Genomic DNA, 18,447 nt, shown 5'->3' with positions numbered 1-18,447 from the left:
AATCTCCTTGTTGTGACGAACAACTTTTTTAAAACAACGCCCTCTCGTGGCAGCGTCTCATAGTGACTTTGAACAGTATGCTGGAGCACAGAACTCTACACACAGTGTTAGTAGTGAAGTTTAGAGTTCTGAACCCTGTAGGTAGCACAAAACAGAAAATGATAAAACGCTGTCACCTCATAGGTTCATCTCACCTCTGCAATTTGCATACTGAATGCAGGTTCAAATGGCCCATATCTGGAAGATGAAACTTAAAGCATGTGATTTAACAATATGCTTTCAATGTTTGTACAGTGTATCTTATCTTCTAAATAATAACGATGTATATTTTCGATCTTTATTGCCACAAACATGGAATATATTTCAATCAGGGCTTTTTATGATGGTTTGACAGTAGAAATTTTAATCAATTTGTCGTAACATGTGTGTATGTGTGTGTGTGTGCGTGCACACGCATGTGTTTGTGTGTTGGTTTGTTACTTTATTTTTATTTTTATTCCTTTTGCTGTTATCGGTGATTTATGTATTACAACACATGCAACCAGTAGTGACAGTAATGACGCATAGAAGTCAGGGTGTTTGGGCCTGCACAGGCAAGAGTGTTTTATTTTTTTTTTTATTTTTTTTTTTTTTTTGCTATTAGGCACATTCATGGTGTACAATAACACGTCAATCAATGAAACTGAAGTTTCCAAACTACACGAATGTCTATTTTCCATGTTTATTAAATCTGTTTAAAATGTATTAAATACAGATTTCGATTTGTGTCAAAATAATTATAATTTTGTTACTGGACCCCATCGATATAAGCCCTGCTTTACACGTGTCCATGACCTTTCATTGCTATACTTTTTTTGATATAATTGCGTGCATATTTTTGTTTGCATGTCTATACGGACGTTTCTTTTTTGATGAACGGATGCACACAATATTGAATTGAATGTGCATTTCAAATGCATGCAGGCCTGTGGATATGTTGTGTGCGTATTGTGTTCACTTGTCTGTCATTTTTTGCTATTAAAGACAAATCAGTTGAACGTCCTTCTATAACTAGTGATATCTAGATATATCTCAAAAAGTATTTTACGGATGTTCATAATTCGAACGGGAATGGATAGGGAATTTCATTACTCATAACATGAATGGCATATATCATTGCCACCAGATATCATTATTGGTGTAAAAAAATCACATTTTATGTCAAAATGCATGGGAAAAAAGTTGCACTTTAGGCCATAGGAAGCATATTGTATACATGTCCTATGTAAGTTAGCAAATGATCTTTTTAAATTGTGTAATTCTCAGGAATTTCTTCAGGTACAATGTTCTTCCCTATTAAACAGATGTTATGCATACTTTTTTAACAATAGGCCTTCACAATATGAAAATATTGGTAGAAGCCATGTGATTTGTAATTCCAATTCAGGTTGATCACATTAATGTGCCTGTGGGCATTTTGCATCATGCCCTCAAGTTGTAAATCGGTTTGCTGAGGGAAATGGCATCGAACGTATGGAGTGGCCTGCAAGATCCCCTGACTGTAATCCAGCAGAGAATCTTTGGTATATCATGAAGCGGAAAGCGAGCAAGAAATTGAAAGATGACATTTCACTGCAAGGATTTCAGCGCATCTTGCAGAGAGCATGGGCCAACATTGAGCAGCGCCAAGTACAAACTTTAGTTAACAGTATGAGGAGGAGATGGCGGCTGGTCATTGCAGATGGTGGACATAATTATCAATTATCAAATGCTTCACTGTATGCTCATGAAAAGAAAGAGATAGAGAAATATGCAATAACCCATGCTTAAATGTTCAGAATCATGAGTGATTGTTTGATTATTTGTGTAAAAGTCATTGCAAATCACTAAAGTGCAACTTTTGTTTCCATGCATTTTGACATAAAATGCATTTTTTCACACCAATAATGATATCTGGTGGCAATGGTTTGCCACTCATGTTATGAGTAATAAAATTCTTTATCCATTTCCTGTTGAATTATGAAAATCGGTTGAATACTTTTTGAGATATATTCACAAATGCTAGGGGGGAACTTACTTTTTTTGCTGAGTGTATATATATATATAATATATATATATATAATATATATATATATGTGTGTATATATAATATATATATATATGTGTGTGTGTGTGTGTTTACTCGTGGTTTGTCTCTCATTAGGTATGCCGGCATTGTTGCCCTGTGTATAGTTTTGTATGATCTTAGATTCCACGATTTATTTTTTTCCTCCATGATCGCGCTATGACTTTTTATAATCAGTATCTCTCGAAATCCTCCCAATCTGTCTAACTCCTTTTTTTCACCATCGTAATTCTATTATCATAAACTCTCAAGACTCCAAACTACAAGTATCATATCGCGGAAATTATTTCAATCAATATTTCCTTTGAACAATAAAAACGTCAATCTTATTGTGCTGTTAAAACACCCAATGTCAGAAGATAATTTCAAATCCATACCAGCTGTCGAACTATCATTCGACTTTGAATATCAACACGGCAGTTTAATATTAAACATCCATAGATCCTCGTCACGCATGCGTGTATGGATACACATTATAAAATGGGTTCAAGAATGTAGCCAATTGGAAGCGCTGAAATGAGTCACGTGTGCGTGCATTAATTTTTACTATCATGCACGGCCTTGCAAAAAAGCGTAAAGTCACTGACGTCACAATGTTTACACTAGCAGTGCGTACTTAATCAGTTGTTACAAGTGCGTCGCGCGCTACCATACGCGCTGTCAATCCTGTAAACAACTTCTCGTTCGGGCTGCCAGCCGGCCTTTCTTGTGCACAACAATCATGTGGCATACGTATAGACGTCTACGCTAATACGTACAGTACTTACATGTGCGGGATTTCCGAGTGCGACGTGCGTAAATGTTTGGGACGAACATCCTCGGACGTCTTGACCCACAAAGGTACGTGGAAAACACTGACAAATGCTGTTAGTTTTCAAATTTTCGACCCATGTTATAAAACAAATGATGCACAGGATTATTTCGGGGCGTTAGTGGAGGCGTAGCTCACTCTCGGGTATTTACAATGTAGTGCAACATGCACTCGGCATACCCTCGAGTGCACTATACGCCTACACTAACGCACTCTATCCTGTGCATCATTTGTATACTATAGAATGGCGTTACCAGTCGTTTTCTTTTTATCGTTTTTATGGCAAAGCAGTTGTATTTTGTGTACGAAATGTATGTACGAAATTATTACAAGAGGATAAAAATATACTGCGGATGTAGAAAATGAACAACAACATCAAACATACCTGCATTGGACGTGACGGATGCAGACACTAATTTCGCCTTGCAAACAATTACACATTTAAACCAGCATGTCTCAGCGAAGTCATAATACCGGTACAGTTTGTACATTTTATGCTGCATGCTTAGCATCGTCCGACATTTGAATCCGACTCTCTCGGTCAGCTAACGAACAGATGTATATTGCGTGACTATTATAGAATGTTGAAATGTACATGTCAAGTATCTATCAATTCATGAATCTATGTGCTTATTTATTTATTTATCTATTTATTTATTTGTTTGTTAGGTGGTACAGGTACAATAGATTTCAGACACCCCGACCTGTCCATAGTGAGATCTCCGATCCCATTGTTATGTCCGGAGAAGATGGACACTTCCGCGATGGGCACCGTGAGTCGATCATTGCTCATTGTCTTTCCAAAAACAAACCTTTGTTGTGATAGCAACGGAGGCTGAAACTGCGTGATTGATGGTCAGCTCCGTAGTCAAGGCGCTAATTCCTGTAGGAGGCTTAATTAAGGAGTTCGTTCAACCCACCCTGCAGAAAAGGTTTGACCAGACAGGGTGGTAGATGGGACCTCCATGAACATCCCCAGGAGGTATGTGGTTCCATATTGTGGTGTCAGTAGAATTTTACTGGCCATTTTTCATCATTATTTGTTTGAACAAACGCAAAGGGGTCTGCGCACGCCAAGACTATTACACTCACCACTAGCACTGCTACATGCGCCAGTGCAGTGGTGCGTGTAGTAGTCTTAGCGCACGCATACTTTTTCTTCGACAAACAAGGGTTTTGCCTGCAAACTAACTTTTCGCACCAAGCTGGGGGTCGGTATAGTGTAGTTTCTAGACGTTTTTATTTCGTCTTTATTTCTCCGAGTTGAAGTAGGCAGAGTGAGAGCGCATACCTAGTGATTGCGACGCCCAAATCGCAGTCACTGGGTATGTGCCCTCACCCGGATTAGCGCAATACAGCGGGCTTCTGCCCAATACACAAGTTGCAACTCAGAGAAATAAAGACGAAATAAAAACGACTAGAAATAAAGACTAGGGTCGGTAACGCTTGTCGCTATTGGGGCACTGAAAATACCAAACTTATCACTACAGTTTTTGCATTTATTTCATGAAGAATTCATCAAACCTGCATAAAACTTTGTATGTACACGTTGCTAGAGATGTCGGCAATACAGTAGGATTCAATGTAAGTTATAATATTGTACATGGTTACCATGGTAAGCGGATGCCTACAGGTGATTGGTAACCCCCAAAATGCCTCCTACTGCTGCAAACTTTTTTTAATTTTATAGATGCAATTAAAAAATAACCTTTTTATTGACTATTGTATAAAAAAGATCTTCTGCTGCCAAGGCAACTAGTATTATCCAATCATGATTCAGCTGTCAATAACTCAAAAACTAAAGCCCATAATTTCAAAAAGCTCAATGAGCATGTCCTTCCTTTTGCATATTTTGTGTACAACTTATGTGAGGAATATACTGAAGCATTCTCAAGTTACAGCAATATTTGTAAACAAAGGCATAATAAACGGCCATTGAAAGAAAGATATCATTTTCGAATAGTAAAATGCATGAAAAAGTAGCATCCGTCGTACTTTCAACACAAATTTGACTTCAAAGTACATAGGCAAATGTAGTTTTTAGTAATGTATGGACACAAATTTCACTTAAAAATATAGGTGAATGCAGAGAGCAAAGCCAATTTTATTCTAATGTTAGCTCTTTTGAGCATTAACAGAGCAATGGTTATGCAAAACAATCCTGGAAGAGAGCAGAGGAAAGCAATAATTGTTCATGTTCGTAAAGGAAGTTTATTCAAGAATGCAGATAAATTTCTTTGTAAAGAAGGAATACACCCGTGCGCTGGATTATCCACCAAAGAATTAAACGTGCTTTTGTGTTCGTTAGCTTTTGTAAATATATATATATATAGAATAAAATGAAAAAAAAATCATGATATTTAAATTTGTATCAAAACGTGCAGTAATGAATTAATGCTATGGAGACAATGAGGGAAAACTCTCGGGCGTCTTTTCTCTTTTATCCAGGCTAATTTAACAGTGTTGAGGTAGGTCTACAATGGGTGATGTGCACGAAAGGCAAAAGAAACAAATCTGTCCAAATTCCAGATATATATGATGTATATATATATATATATATATATATATTCTCTTTTTTTTTTGGGGGGGGGGGGGGGGTTACCAATCACCTGTAGGCATCCCATTACCATGGTTACCATGCACAATATTATAACTTACAATGAATCCCACTGTTTTGCTGACATCTCTAGCAACGTGTACATATATAGTTGTATGCAGTTTTGATGAATTTTTCATGAAATAAGTGCAAGAACTGTGATAAGTTTGTCATTTTCAGTGCCCCAATAGCGACAAGCATTACTGACCCTAGTCTTAATTTCTAGCCGCTTTTATTTCGTCTTTATTTCTCTGAGTTGCAGCTTGTGTATTGTGTAGAAGCCCACTAAGCCAAGTGAGGGTGCATACCCAGTGATTGCGACAAAAACGGTTGTGGCGTCGCAATCATTGGGTATGCGCTCTCACTCTGCTTACTTCATCTCGGAGAAATAAACACGAAATAAAAACGTCTAGAAACTACACTACACCGACCCCAGCTTTTTTATGTGATATGCTGTTTGTTTTAGTATGTGCTGTTTTTTAGTTGCGTGTGGCATGATTACATATATATATACTATGTACTATATGTATATACACATACATATGGAATCAATATATGTTTTTGCATGGGGGTGCGTCTATATACATAACATGTGTGAGAGCGTTCTATGTGCATTCTATTTGCACTTGTTACATAAAGGACTATTATTCTTTCTTGATCATATGATGGCTCTGAAAAGAGCTGTTTGGGTTCGATAGAGAAGGGCGAATTAACGCCCTTGAAATCCTCCTCTTTCGACGGATTTTACGACATTTGCCATTCACCGCGTCTCGCAAAATGCGGATTTTGCCAGGACTGTCATATCTGGGATATGACTTTGCCACTTGGCTGCTGATAGCCTTGAAACGCTGGTCATCGATGAGGGCAGAAAGCGGTGGGTCAACAGTGCGATCACCGTTGAAGCTGAAACCGGCCAACTCATCGCCTTCGTAGACCAAGCTCATTGTCTTCAACAGAAGAGATTGACCGCACTTTGCTCTTGCAAGCACATGCAGGAATCTCTTTCTGTTGACCACAATGCCGTGCTCATCATCACCGATCCTCATGCTCGTGTTGCTGCCCTGCAATTCTTCTACGACGTTTCTCTGCACCGTTCGGGACTTTGCGATGACTACAGCGTGAAGTTCTTTGAGGAGTCGTTGCTGTGAGTCCACTTGTTGACGGAGTGCTTTGATTTCAGCAGCCAGGGAAGACACCGTCGCTCGATGACCATCTTCTTCGTCTTCAACTTGATTTCGGCTTCGATCTTCTGTAAAAAACAATCAGTCTGTGGATTACATGTGGCTTGTACTGATAATGCGATTATCAGTGGGAAACATGAATTAAGGTGTCATTCCTTTTAAACGTTTAATTCTTGCATTAAGCCTGAATGAGCACAGAAAAAGTAATAGAAAGGGTAAAATAGTGTAAGATATTTTACTATAGCACATGCACCTGGTTATCGCATATACATTTATGCTTGAATATGTGTGCATGTGTATGATCTCCATTTATGCATCGGTGCAGAGAGGTGACCCCTCCCTGATTTGTGCGAGTTCTCTGCAGTGTCTGTGCAATGCGTAGTTTGTTTGTTTGTTTGTTTGTTTATTTGTTTGTTTTTGCATTCCACTGGAGCAGCTTCTTGTATGGCATGGTGTACGCAAGTCTCATCACGCCATGTCATCGCCAATATTAGGGTTACAGGCTGCTCTGCGACCACTTGGTACAGCCTATCTTTTTCGTGGACTTTCAAATCCATGCCGTTTATTTATTTATCTATTTATTCAGTTTTCTTTACCCAGGGGAGCCCCATCAGTGGTTTAAACACTGTTATCCTAGGGGGCCCTGCAACAGAATGACAAACTATAACAGTTCAACAAACACAAAATAACAAATCAAGGACATTCCTTTTTACATCATAACATCAACACAATATCAATACTCTATATAAATGAAGAAATGCAAAGTTAATCCTTGACGATAATAATACACAAACTCATATTATTTGAGAAAAAAAATACCTTAACATTAAACAGGAATATCAAAAATACCTGAATTCTACCCCAAGTGAGATATGTATGCTCTTACGAACGCTTGAAGAGTTGTTAGATACAAAGCTAAAATCTCACGAGACTGGACGACTTGCTTCTAATTATTTCCAAAAGCGTGCGTAGGACCCTCGTCGGCACTGCACCACTCATTCACTCACAGGGAGATATGGATGCGTACAGTTCTTTTTTTTTACCATCCCCGTACAATACAAACACATAATCATGAGAAACAAATCGAAGCGGAGAAATGCCCGCAATCACATGAAGACGAACTTATTCCAAGCAAATTCAGCAAATACGCACACTGTGCAACACTTGCATTTTCGCTTATTACAGCAAAACAGACAAAACTGGACCAATGAGACTCATACATGTACATTGATTATTGATTATAGCCAATATAAAATCTACCATGAACACTTCTCAACTGTTGTTCTCCCCCCCCCCCCCACCCATGTTGTCTGCCGATGAAACCTATCAATTGATAGAGAGCAATTCAGCATTTGCTTAATGGACAAGGCTGTAGCTCGATATGGAAGTGGTATTGAATACGTTGAATCCTGCGAAAAAAAATAAACAAAATAGAGCAACCTTCGTCGCTCTGCTGTCAGAGTCTTGGAAGTCTCCGTGGTATGATAAGGGTGGTTTTTCCCTGAGCTGTTATGGTACTATCAGACGATGGTCAGTTACCCTCGAGAACAGCCATTAAAATATCATTTTACCTGAGGTAAACAAAGTTCGACCGTATGTCTCCCCCCAGAAAAAGAAATACAATCGGACCTTCCGCAATGATTGTGTAAAAGTAGTGAATCAATCCAAAATCAATTTTAAGGAACAAAACTATATAACTATTACCCCCATCTTTATACACGATAAAGGAAATATCATCCAATTTGACTTTGTGGTAATGAAGAGAAAGGGGATCTTTGTATGAGAGCATGTCAGGAATACCTTCCTTCCAAGTTGTATGCAATGACTGTGTTCATAATTCCAAGATCATCCATCTTCTCCGGACTATGGGATCGGAGATCTCACTATGGACAGGTCGGGGTGTCTGAAATCTATTGTACCTGTACCACCCACTTTGTATTATGCCGAATTCTATAGGCGTTTGGTTGGCATTACATTCTATACCCCATGGCGCTCTTCCCGTGGCCTTTTGGTGGGTTTGGCTGCGGCCTTTTCAGTCATAATCTCGCAGCCCTTTTGATCATTTTGCAGCAGCCCTTTCCACTCTTGGATCGAGCTTTCCCAATCGTTTGGCTCTAGCCTTCTCGATCACTATCTATTGACTGCAGTCTCTGACTGCCCAAACTTCATACAGGATTTTAATGAAAACAGCTGCTAATATTCTTTCTTCCTGGATTTCAAAAGAAAACACTGATTGAAATCATTTCCGCGACATTACACCTGTCGTTTGGAAACTTGGGAGTTTATCACATCTAAGCATGACGGGGAATAAAAAAGTTAGACAGTGGAAAAGATTTCGAGAAATACTAATTATAAATAGTCATAGAGCGACCATGGAGGAGAAAAAATAATCATGGAATCTTAGATCATACAAAACTACCGTATACACAGGGCTACAATGCATACCTAATGAGAGACAAACCGCCAGTAAATACACACACACACACACACACACACACACAGTACATATATATATATATGTATATTATATATACATATTTGTGTATAATATATATATACCGTATATATATATATATATATATATTTATATTTAACAAAAACAGCTTGATCTCATTGAGATTGCAGTATGCATATCAATATCAATACATATGGACGTTCACTACTTTTTAATAGTATAAATGACAAACAAGTCAGCTCTTACACAAACAAACACACATAAACACACACACGCAACATATCCACAGACCTGTCCCTCGAGCAAGAAGAAAGATGTTTTGGAAAGTTTGTATTCTATTCCCATCATTCTTTCCGCGACCATTTTGGTGTATGTGTTCTTCACACGCAATGCATGCGTGTTTGTTCTGTTGTTTTTTGGGGTTTTTTTTTTACATTTTAATACATGTACATCAGCGACGTAGTTTTTCCGGCCTTTCGCAGGCCTGTGATTATCAAATATATTGTACCTGCAACGAATTTGATCTTCGGGACTATCTAGAGTTTATACCTGTCATTCGTCATTCCGAGGAAAAGAAACTTTTTTCGGGTATTTATTGAGCTTACTTCTATGATAAATAGAGGTTGTGAACTAATATGCATGTTGCTGGAAATGCACCACTGAGCTGACCAATCACACAGTTTCAGCCTCCGTTGCTATCACAACAAAGGTTTGTTTTGGGAAAGACAATGGGTGATGATCGATTCACGGTGCCCATCGCGGAAGTGTCCATCTTCTCCGGACATAACAATGGCATTGGAGATCTCACTATGGACAGGTCGGGGTGTCTGAAATCTATTGTACCTGTACCACCTATTTTGTATATGCCGAATTCTATAAGCGTTTGGTTGGCATTACATTCTATTCCCCTTGGCGCTCTTCCCGCGGCCCTTTGGTGGGTTTGGCTGCGGCCTTTTCAGTCATAATCTCGCAGCCCTTTTGATCATTTTGCAGCAGCCCTTTGCACTCTTTAGATCACGCTTTCCCAATCGTTTGGTTGCAGCCTTCTCTATCCCTATCTTTTGGCTTTAGTCTCTGACTGCCCAAAATATGTTCATATAGGACTTCGATGAAAACAGCTGCTAATATATTCTTTCTTCCTAGATAAACGTTTGAATGACTAAATCACTAAATGAATATATTAATGAATAATTCAATAAATAAATAGATAAATGAATGAATAAATGAATAAATATACAAGTACATTGAATAAATGAATGAATTAACAAAGAGATTAATAAATTATTTAATACTTGACATGTCTATTTTAACAGTCTTTAATAGTCACACAATATACATCAGTTCGCTAGCTGACCGAAAGAGTCGGATTCAAATTTTTAGGAGATACCATGCATGCAGCAGCAGCAAAAACAAACAAACAAACAAACAAACAAAACAATATATATATATATATATATATATATATATATATATATATATATATATTATATACCGGTAGCATAACCTGGTTTCCACGTGTAAATGTTTACAAGGTGAAATTAGTGCCTTCATCCATCACGTCCCATGCATGTATGTTGTTGTTGTTGTTCATTTTCTACACCAGTAGTATATTTTTATACTTTTGTCATGATTTCGTACATAATTTTACACAAAGTACAGCCGCTTTGCCATATAACAGTATAAAAGAGCGATAAAAAGAAAACGACAGGTAACCGCGTTCTATGGTGTGTATCAATACATGCGTGCATGATGTGGCTGTGGATGTTTAAACTGCCGTGTTGATATTCAAAGTCGAATGATAGTTCGACAGCTGGTATGGACTTGAAATTGCTTTTTGACATTGGGTGTTTTAAAACGCGTATGATTGACTTTGGTGTTGTTCAAAGGAAATACTGATTGAAATAATTTCAGCGTCGAGCAGAAGGAAGACTTTTTTTTTTGCTTGTTAGCTCACGACGCCCGGAAGTGGGCTACCCCACTTTTGAAAATGCTACGTCGGCCCTGATTACAACCCGCAATATTAATCAAGCGATTATGTTGAACAACAGCAATTAAAGGCTATACAAGTCATGTTTTAAACTTATATATAATCTATGATATTATGTCTATACATTAATATAACCGTATCAAATTGCATTTGTGCTTTCATATAGCTACTGGGTAAAATGTTTTGTTTGATTTTTCTTTTAATCCGTAAGTTTGACCTTACAAGACAATATATCAGACTGGAAAGATTATTGACCTTGAAACTGGAAACAAATCTAAACGTGTCACAAAGTGTTGTTATGTAATGAAATATGGGAAATATGACAATATCGCCAACGTGAAACCTAATGCTACCGCAAAGAAATGAAACTGATGAACAAAATTGGTTAAGCTTACTTTAACAACGAAGAGTATAATTACACTATTAAGGTATGAAATGAAATTCCCAAGACTTGAGATAATTGCTGCATGTGTAATGTCCTATATTACAAAACATAAAGGCCTTGTCACACCTTTCAGGACAAGCTATACGCGGGCTTGTTCCGTGTATGGATTTTCCAGTACGCAGGGTCATTTTCTGCGGGCTGACAAGGATTATGGGAGAGTTTGAGGCTGCGTGCGTCTTTCCTGCTGGATGTGTGCTACTTACGTTCTATACTAACCTTCTAGTTACGGGCTAATTGCGTGGGAGTTGCCTGCGAGGTGCTACCGCTATGACCCTTCTACCGGTGTTCTGTGTGCACATATATGCAGACAATCCTCGCCACTCAGGAACAAGTTTGAGCATGCTCAAGGGCTCGTCATTCCTTTCCGGGCAAACCTTGCTTGTGACTTGCGGAGAACAATTTCTGCTACCCGGAGGTCCTCGCAGATGGCCTGCAATGTGACAGTACCTTGCATGTAGCCGCCCGTGGTTGCGCAAGCAAGTCCGATTTACCTGCAGCCAAGTTTTGAGCTTGCTCAAAACTTTTTCCGGGTGACTCACGGGGATTGCTAGCAGAGGTCCACGCAGAACACCAGTAGGAGGCATCCCCCACATCCACATAATATGATGCGTACCCATATCCACATAAGATATGTTTACGGGGACTTGGGGTTCCCATGGTTTCTGTGACGATATTTAAAGCAGCATACAGTATATAGCGTAGTTTGTTTGGAAACTATATATCATAATATACACACTACAATTAAAAATTATTTAACAGGAGGTAATATTTTGTGTATCTGTGTCATACCTCAGTAAGGGGATATTGTTCCCCATAACCAGGTGTAATACGGTGTCCCTACATCCACTTCTATATATTGCGTCCCAACATCCACATATACAGGGTGGCCCAATGAGCGTCACGGTCGATTTTCGAGACCTTACGACAGCAGAAATTCTTTTTTATTTGCCTTATCGAGTACTGTAATTCCTGCAGAAAAAAAAAATGACACCAAGATAATCGATTTTGGTTGAGTAGTTTTTCTTCTATGCTTATTTAGCGAAACGATGTCATTTTCGAAAATTTTCGCGTTTATTAAGTCAAGAGCAAGGAAACGCAGTTGTGATGGCATGCACGGCCCACCATAACTTCTATTGAAGTTTTCGCATACCACCCTTTATCTTGCTAGATGATGATGGTATGCCAATACTTCAGCCATGCGTACCCCCCCCCCCCCCCCCCCCCCGTGCCTTGTTAGACAAAGGGTGGTATGCGAATACTTCAACCTTGCCTACAACCATGTCTGACAAGACCAACGGTGGTATGTCAATACTTCAATGCATGCCTCTTCCAGGGACCTGAAGTAGTGAAGACAAAATTTAAGACTGAGGAGCCATTTCGCTGGGCATATATCAGCTTGAAAACAAAGGAAACTTAAGCCTTGTAGATTTCACAAAGGCCAGCCGATTTAAAGCGGAATGAAATTCAGACATGTGTGTGCATTCAATAGATGCAGAAAAATTAGAGAAGAAAACTGTGAAAGTTTGAGCAAAATCAGATAATCCATTCAAGAGTTATGAATTTTCAAAGTGATCTAGGTGTAAGGTAAATCACTTTGACTCACCAAAAGGCGTGCGAAAAACACCTCGCTGGCCTGATAAGACGGCCTTGTGACAGAGCAGAGGCTCCGTGAAATGAGGTCCTCTCAATTGGACCGACAAAATCACGAATAGGCCAACAAAATTGCAAAGGGACCTACAGATTCCCGGCGTGTGGGGGTGTTCATCCCCCCCCCCCCCCCCCCCCCCAGCGACGCCCTGTTGCCATGGCAAGTCCATGCAAGAAAAGAAAATGGCTGCAGAGTCATTTGTATACGTGACTGGTAGCCAAACAACAACATTATATACAATGCGTTCCCACATCCACATTACACGCGTCCCATTCACACATGCGTCCCATCCACATATTCAATGCGTCCCCGCATCCACATATAATGCGTCTGCACATCCATATAATGCGTCCCAACATGGACAACATGATACAATGCGTCCGCACATCCACATAGACAATGCCTCCCAACATCCACTTGTATATTTTTCATGAACATGTTCTCGGCACACTTGCATAGCTGAACTTGCTCATCAAAGACTCAATGCACACATTCACGTTCACCACTCTTACTCAATATTCCTGATCGAGAGCAAATATTATTCCAAGTCATTGGTTTATTCTTAAGCCTCAGTATTGGAGTACATTATAGAAAGTAGGGCAGGAAATATACAATGTACAAAATTGAATGAATCATGTATATTGATATATGATGATAAATGGTGCATAAAGGTACACTTAACATGTAATAAGTGGAGAACATTGTGCACACACAAGTGGATTATTTTGAACTAAGTGTTTTATGATTGTTTTCATCATTGGACGATTTGAAATATGTGAACTTCCAGCTGCCATGGTGCAATGGAAATAAAACGACTAGTCTGCTTTCGAAATAAAATATGAAACAGCTGAGTTTTATGCAAATTGACCCCATAATACCTAGCTAAGCCCCACCATACACATTTTCCTACTCCAAACTCCAAAGCTTTACCAGAGGATATTTGGAAAAATTTTGTGTTGACAAAGATCGATAGACCAGTTACAATCATTTGCGTTAAAAAATATCTGGAAAGGTTTGTGCACGGGAAAACTTAACGATGTCTCTTTCACATTAAAGCACCACATTCCTGCATTGGTTACTTTTAAAAATGTGAGGCAATAATATCAATGAATGGGTAAAACTTTTTCTTCAAACCTCTTATGAAGAGAACAATCATGAACAAGTGAAATATATGAAGACCCAATGAAACATATAACATATTTACAGACACAGGTCAGAGGCCTAAGAGGGTACATTCAAGAGGTTACCTCTAATATCACATACGGTAACACAAATTTGAATGCAATGTATGACAAATAATGCCAAACAGGCAAACCCTCTAAAGATGAAAACTCACATTTATTTTCTTCAATTGTTAATCATACAGCTAATTGCAAGTTTAACTGAAACTGGGCTGTGTAGAGCATAACTGATCTACAACTGTACAAGAAGTGAACATCTAGATCTACACAATTTTATTGGTGCATCATTATCAATGTAGACAAATTACTAGCATTAAATTTCAGAGAGATAGATTACTTGTTTTACATTAGATTTAAATGTATGGTTAAGCATCATATTCATCAACCATCTGTCAAAATATTTGCCAAATTAATGTAAGCATCACATGTTCGAAGCATAACTATCTTATACATTTCCTTTCAACAACGAGAGTGCAGGAAGGACCTTGAGGTGACAATTGGACAGATGAGTGTGAGATGCCACATTTTTCTTTAAGTCATAACCACAAACAATCCTTGTGTTGAGCTTTATGGGATAGTCTCTGTCATATGTGTGGTCTTTTCATGTGTGATGCTTACAATGTTGTAACATGCATGGTCAAGACAATTATTGAAAAAACTGGCACTGCTTTAGTATGCATTTGTCAACAGACCGACATTTTTCCCATTAGATCATGAAAACTTGTTGGATTGTTTGCAAATAAAGCCTTGAAATCTTGTCCTTTTGATCAGGTTAAAAAAGCCAAATCTGTGGTACCTGAATGATGCTAATGGTCTCAAGCTATTGGGTCATACGATTTTTCTTCACTTTACATGAGTTGAGAAGGAAACAAAACATTCAATACTGGATCTAAACGTCCATTGTCTGCTGCAATCACCTCGTGAAATTTTCTAAAAACCTCCTTCCCTCCTCTTTCTTTCAAACATTTTATAGGCAATAAATGTTACACGTTGTTAACATTTAACAAATGAAATAGACCAACTCCAACACTGTTCATTACCCATACCTCTAAAGATGTGCTATTGGTATGTCACATGATTCTCACAATAAAAAATAAAAGTGTAGAATCAGCTCAGGTTGTCTGCCTAACAACGTGTTTGTGCAGTCATCTTGAATGATGACTGTGCTCAATGTTCAAAATGCACACATTATCCTATACGGAACCAAAAGTGCAACTTTTTTTCTGGCACCTTGAACCAGAAAATGTCAGATTTAAGAATGAAGCCATTGTTCTTACGCAATGATTTATACCTCAAAGGATGCGTAACAAAATTGCGCATTCATAAATGTTGGAATTATCAAAATCGATCAAATATTTTTTTGAGATATGTGAAAAAATGCTAGGGGGAACTTACTTTTTTGGTCGAGTGTATATATATATGTGCTTGATTTGTTAATAATGTGTGAACTTGATTGATTGATCATGTATTTCATTCTTTGTGATTCAAACAATATACATGTATAATACAATATGCACATTAAACATTCAATATAAAACAGAAGGGTTACAATCATGTAAAATTTCAATGAACAAAGTAACAGTAAATTAAGAAGTGTAAATGAGTATACAAGTAAAAGCCTTGGTGGCTTGACAATTTGGTACACTTATTGAACGAATTAACGAACAGATGAGGAATGTGTGAATTTACATGTACATTGTATATCTTGCATAGAGTACAGATATATATACATGTATATATGCATTAATAAATCAGTGTCCAATAGAAAATTCATGTGACACACACAGAATATTCATTGAAATTGAAATGTACATTTATGATGAAACTCTCATCAGCATTCAACATTGCAAGTTCACTTTGAAGTGAATACAAAATAAAATTCATTGGCACAGAGCGCAGTCATAAAATTCAATCATACTTTGTGTATATATATATACAGGCCATGAGATAGTCAAATTGTAGGCCCTATCACCAAGAAATTGACAATAATAACTTTCACAAATACTGACATCTTTAAATTACCCATGAACACACATATACAGCTTGTAATGTTGCTGTTCTACTGTTGGATCAAGAGAAAAAAGGGGTCCATTTGTCTTCATGGAAACACAGCTAGGGGCCCCCCATTCAAGAAATTGCATTCATCCCCTAGTCATATGGCTGATTTCTGCCTAAAGGGACACCCCAGGATCTGCAATTATAATTGTTATTCTTCACCATAGAAAGGTGATATAATATAAACCTGAGACAGAGGCTCAGTTGAGCTAACATTCCTTAATAGTGTGGATTAGAAATAGAGTTTAGTATTCAATTAATCTATTTCATAAATTGGTATGGGTCTCTGTGGCATGAATATGTAACAATGCCTACACAATGACATACATATTCTTTTTAAAATTTCACCAATGTCTGGAGATGAGTAAGGTGAATGCAACATCATAACATGTCACTAACACAAATTTCCATGAGATTTTTTAAAACAATTTTTAATGAACAGCCAACGGTGATGGTAAGAGTGGTACAATACATTGTAGTAGACTTAATTGCTACTCACATACAAGACATGGTAGAAATAGAAATTAATGTCAGTCGGCACAAAACCTGTTACAAAGTAGTGCTATTATTTTAAAGTCACCTCTTGGGCTTATCCTGGCACTAAGCATGAAAAATCTCACAATGAACGTTTTACCCATTGTTTTATTGCTATGGATCAAAAACTTTCCTACCCTGGAATAATAGAAACAAAAACCATTATGGTAGTTGCATTATCATATCCTTCATCACAACTATTTCAAGAAAAAAAAATGATTGAGCAACATTTCCAACTGATTAATCACTTGTTAAAATCTCTGCTTCCTTTTTACATAATGATAGAGCATTTTACATTGAAGAAAGGATATAAAGAATACTAATCCTCCCAAAATACTCCCTTAAAAATCAAAGATCAAGTGGAAATGGCTGGGCTGTTGACATTTGTGTGTCTCTTTTTTGTACAGTCCTTAAAAAGTTTTAATTGCAATGCTGGTACAATAAATATTCAACCCTGGGATGACTTTTCCTTTGAATCAGCAGTACATGTGCATACCTACAGAAAAGTCTGAGGTCTGATTATTTTCCTAGCAATAAGTTACCGGTACTTGGCATATTCTGGATGACCCCATGCAGGAGCATTTTTTCCACATCTTAACAACATAAAAATGGCAATTTTTACAATCAGGGGTGTAATATCCACTTTTGGTATAATTTGCATTAGTATAGTGTTTAAAGCCCATGTGTTTAGAGCCAAATTCTGAAAACCTCTAAGTAATGTGATAAAATTGCCGCAAAGTGCAATGCTAACCTTGAAATTGCAAAATTCTGTTGAATATGCTCATTGAGATGCACGATTTTTCAGTACAGAGGAAAACAATAGGCATTGTATTTTTACTTACTTAAAAATTACGGGCATATATTCATTAACGCCATCGTTGTGCTGAATTAATTTTGAAATGGCTGCCGGTATGGTTTCACGTGTGCACTTTTAATGTTATGTGAACAACATGTTCTATATTTAGATAACAAGATAAGCCAGTCTCTACTTGACCTGTAGAATTTTTATATTATGGTTGTCTTACTTGAAGACCATGCGCCAGATCTCTTTTTTTTTTCTGGAAATAGACTTTACAATAATTGGCAAATAATTAGTAATCTTTTATATATAAATGCTGTTGGCCCGTGTGGCAGCCATTGTCACCCAACATAGGCTAAGACTGAAAATTATCAGTCTTCTTGTTCCTGAGCGTGACAACTTTTAAGACAGTTAACATTACTTATCTGCTGCATAATTTTACCATCTGTTGGTAGATTGCTGATTTGAAAGTCATTTCGGGGGTAATTCTAAAAGTGATAGACAGCACAATGATTTTTGTGAAAGGGGAGTTGTCTTCTAATACTTTTAACACATCAATGCTTTGTGAAGGACGATATGACACACATTAGCCCTATCAGGTAGTCTTTTAAACCAATATATCGGGAGATTGATGGTAATGACACTGTCATG

At 37.8% G+C, this 18,447-nt stretch overlaps 1 protein-coding gene across 1 annotated transcript in view; it reads right to left on the bottom strand.

Annotated features, from left to right (window-relative positions):
- LOC139724770 (uncharacterized) overlaps positions 1–18,447 on the bottom strand; it is a 94,222-nt gene that overhangs the window by 53,362 nt on the left and 22,413 nt on the right. The gene's annotated exons all lie outside the window — the stretch shown is intronic.

The sequence above is a fragment of the Diadema antillarum genome, unplaced genomic scaffold (assembly GCF_040938485.1).
Source record: "Diadema antillarum isolate AM-2024a unplaced genomic scaffold, OU_Dant_1.0 scf00000227, whole genome shotgun sequence".
NCBI lineage: Eukaryota > Metazoa > Echinodermata > Echinoidea > Diadematoida > Diadematidae > Diadema > Diadema antillarum.
The sequence above is the reverse complement of the archived record's forward strand: the minus strand, read 5'-3'. Positions and strand labels throughout refer to the sequence as shown.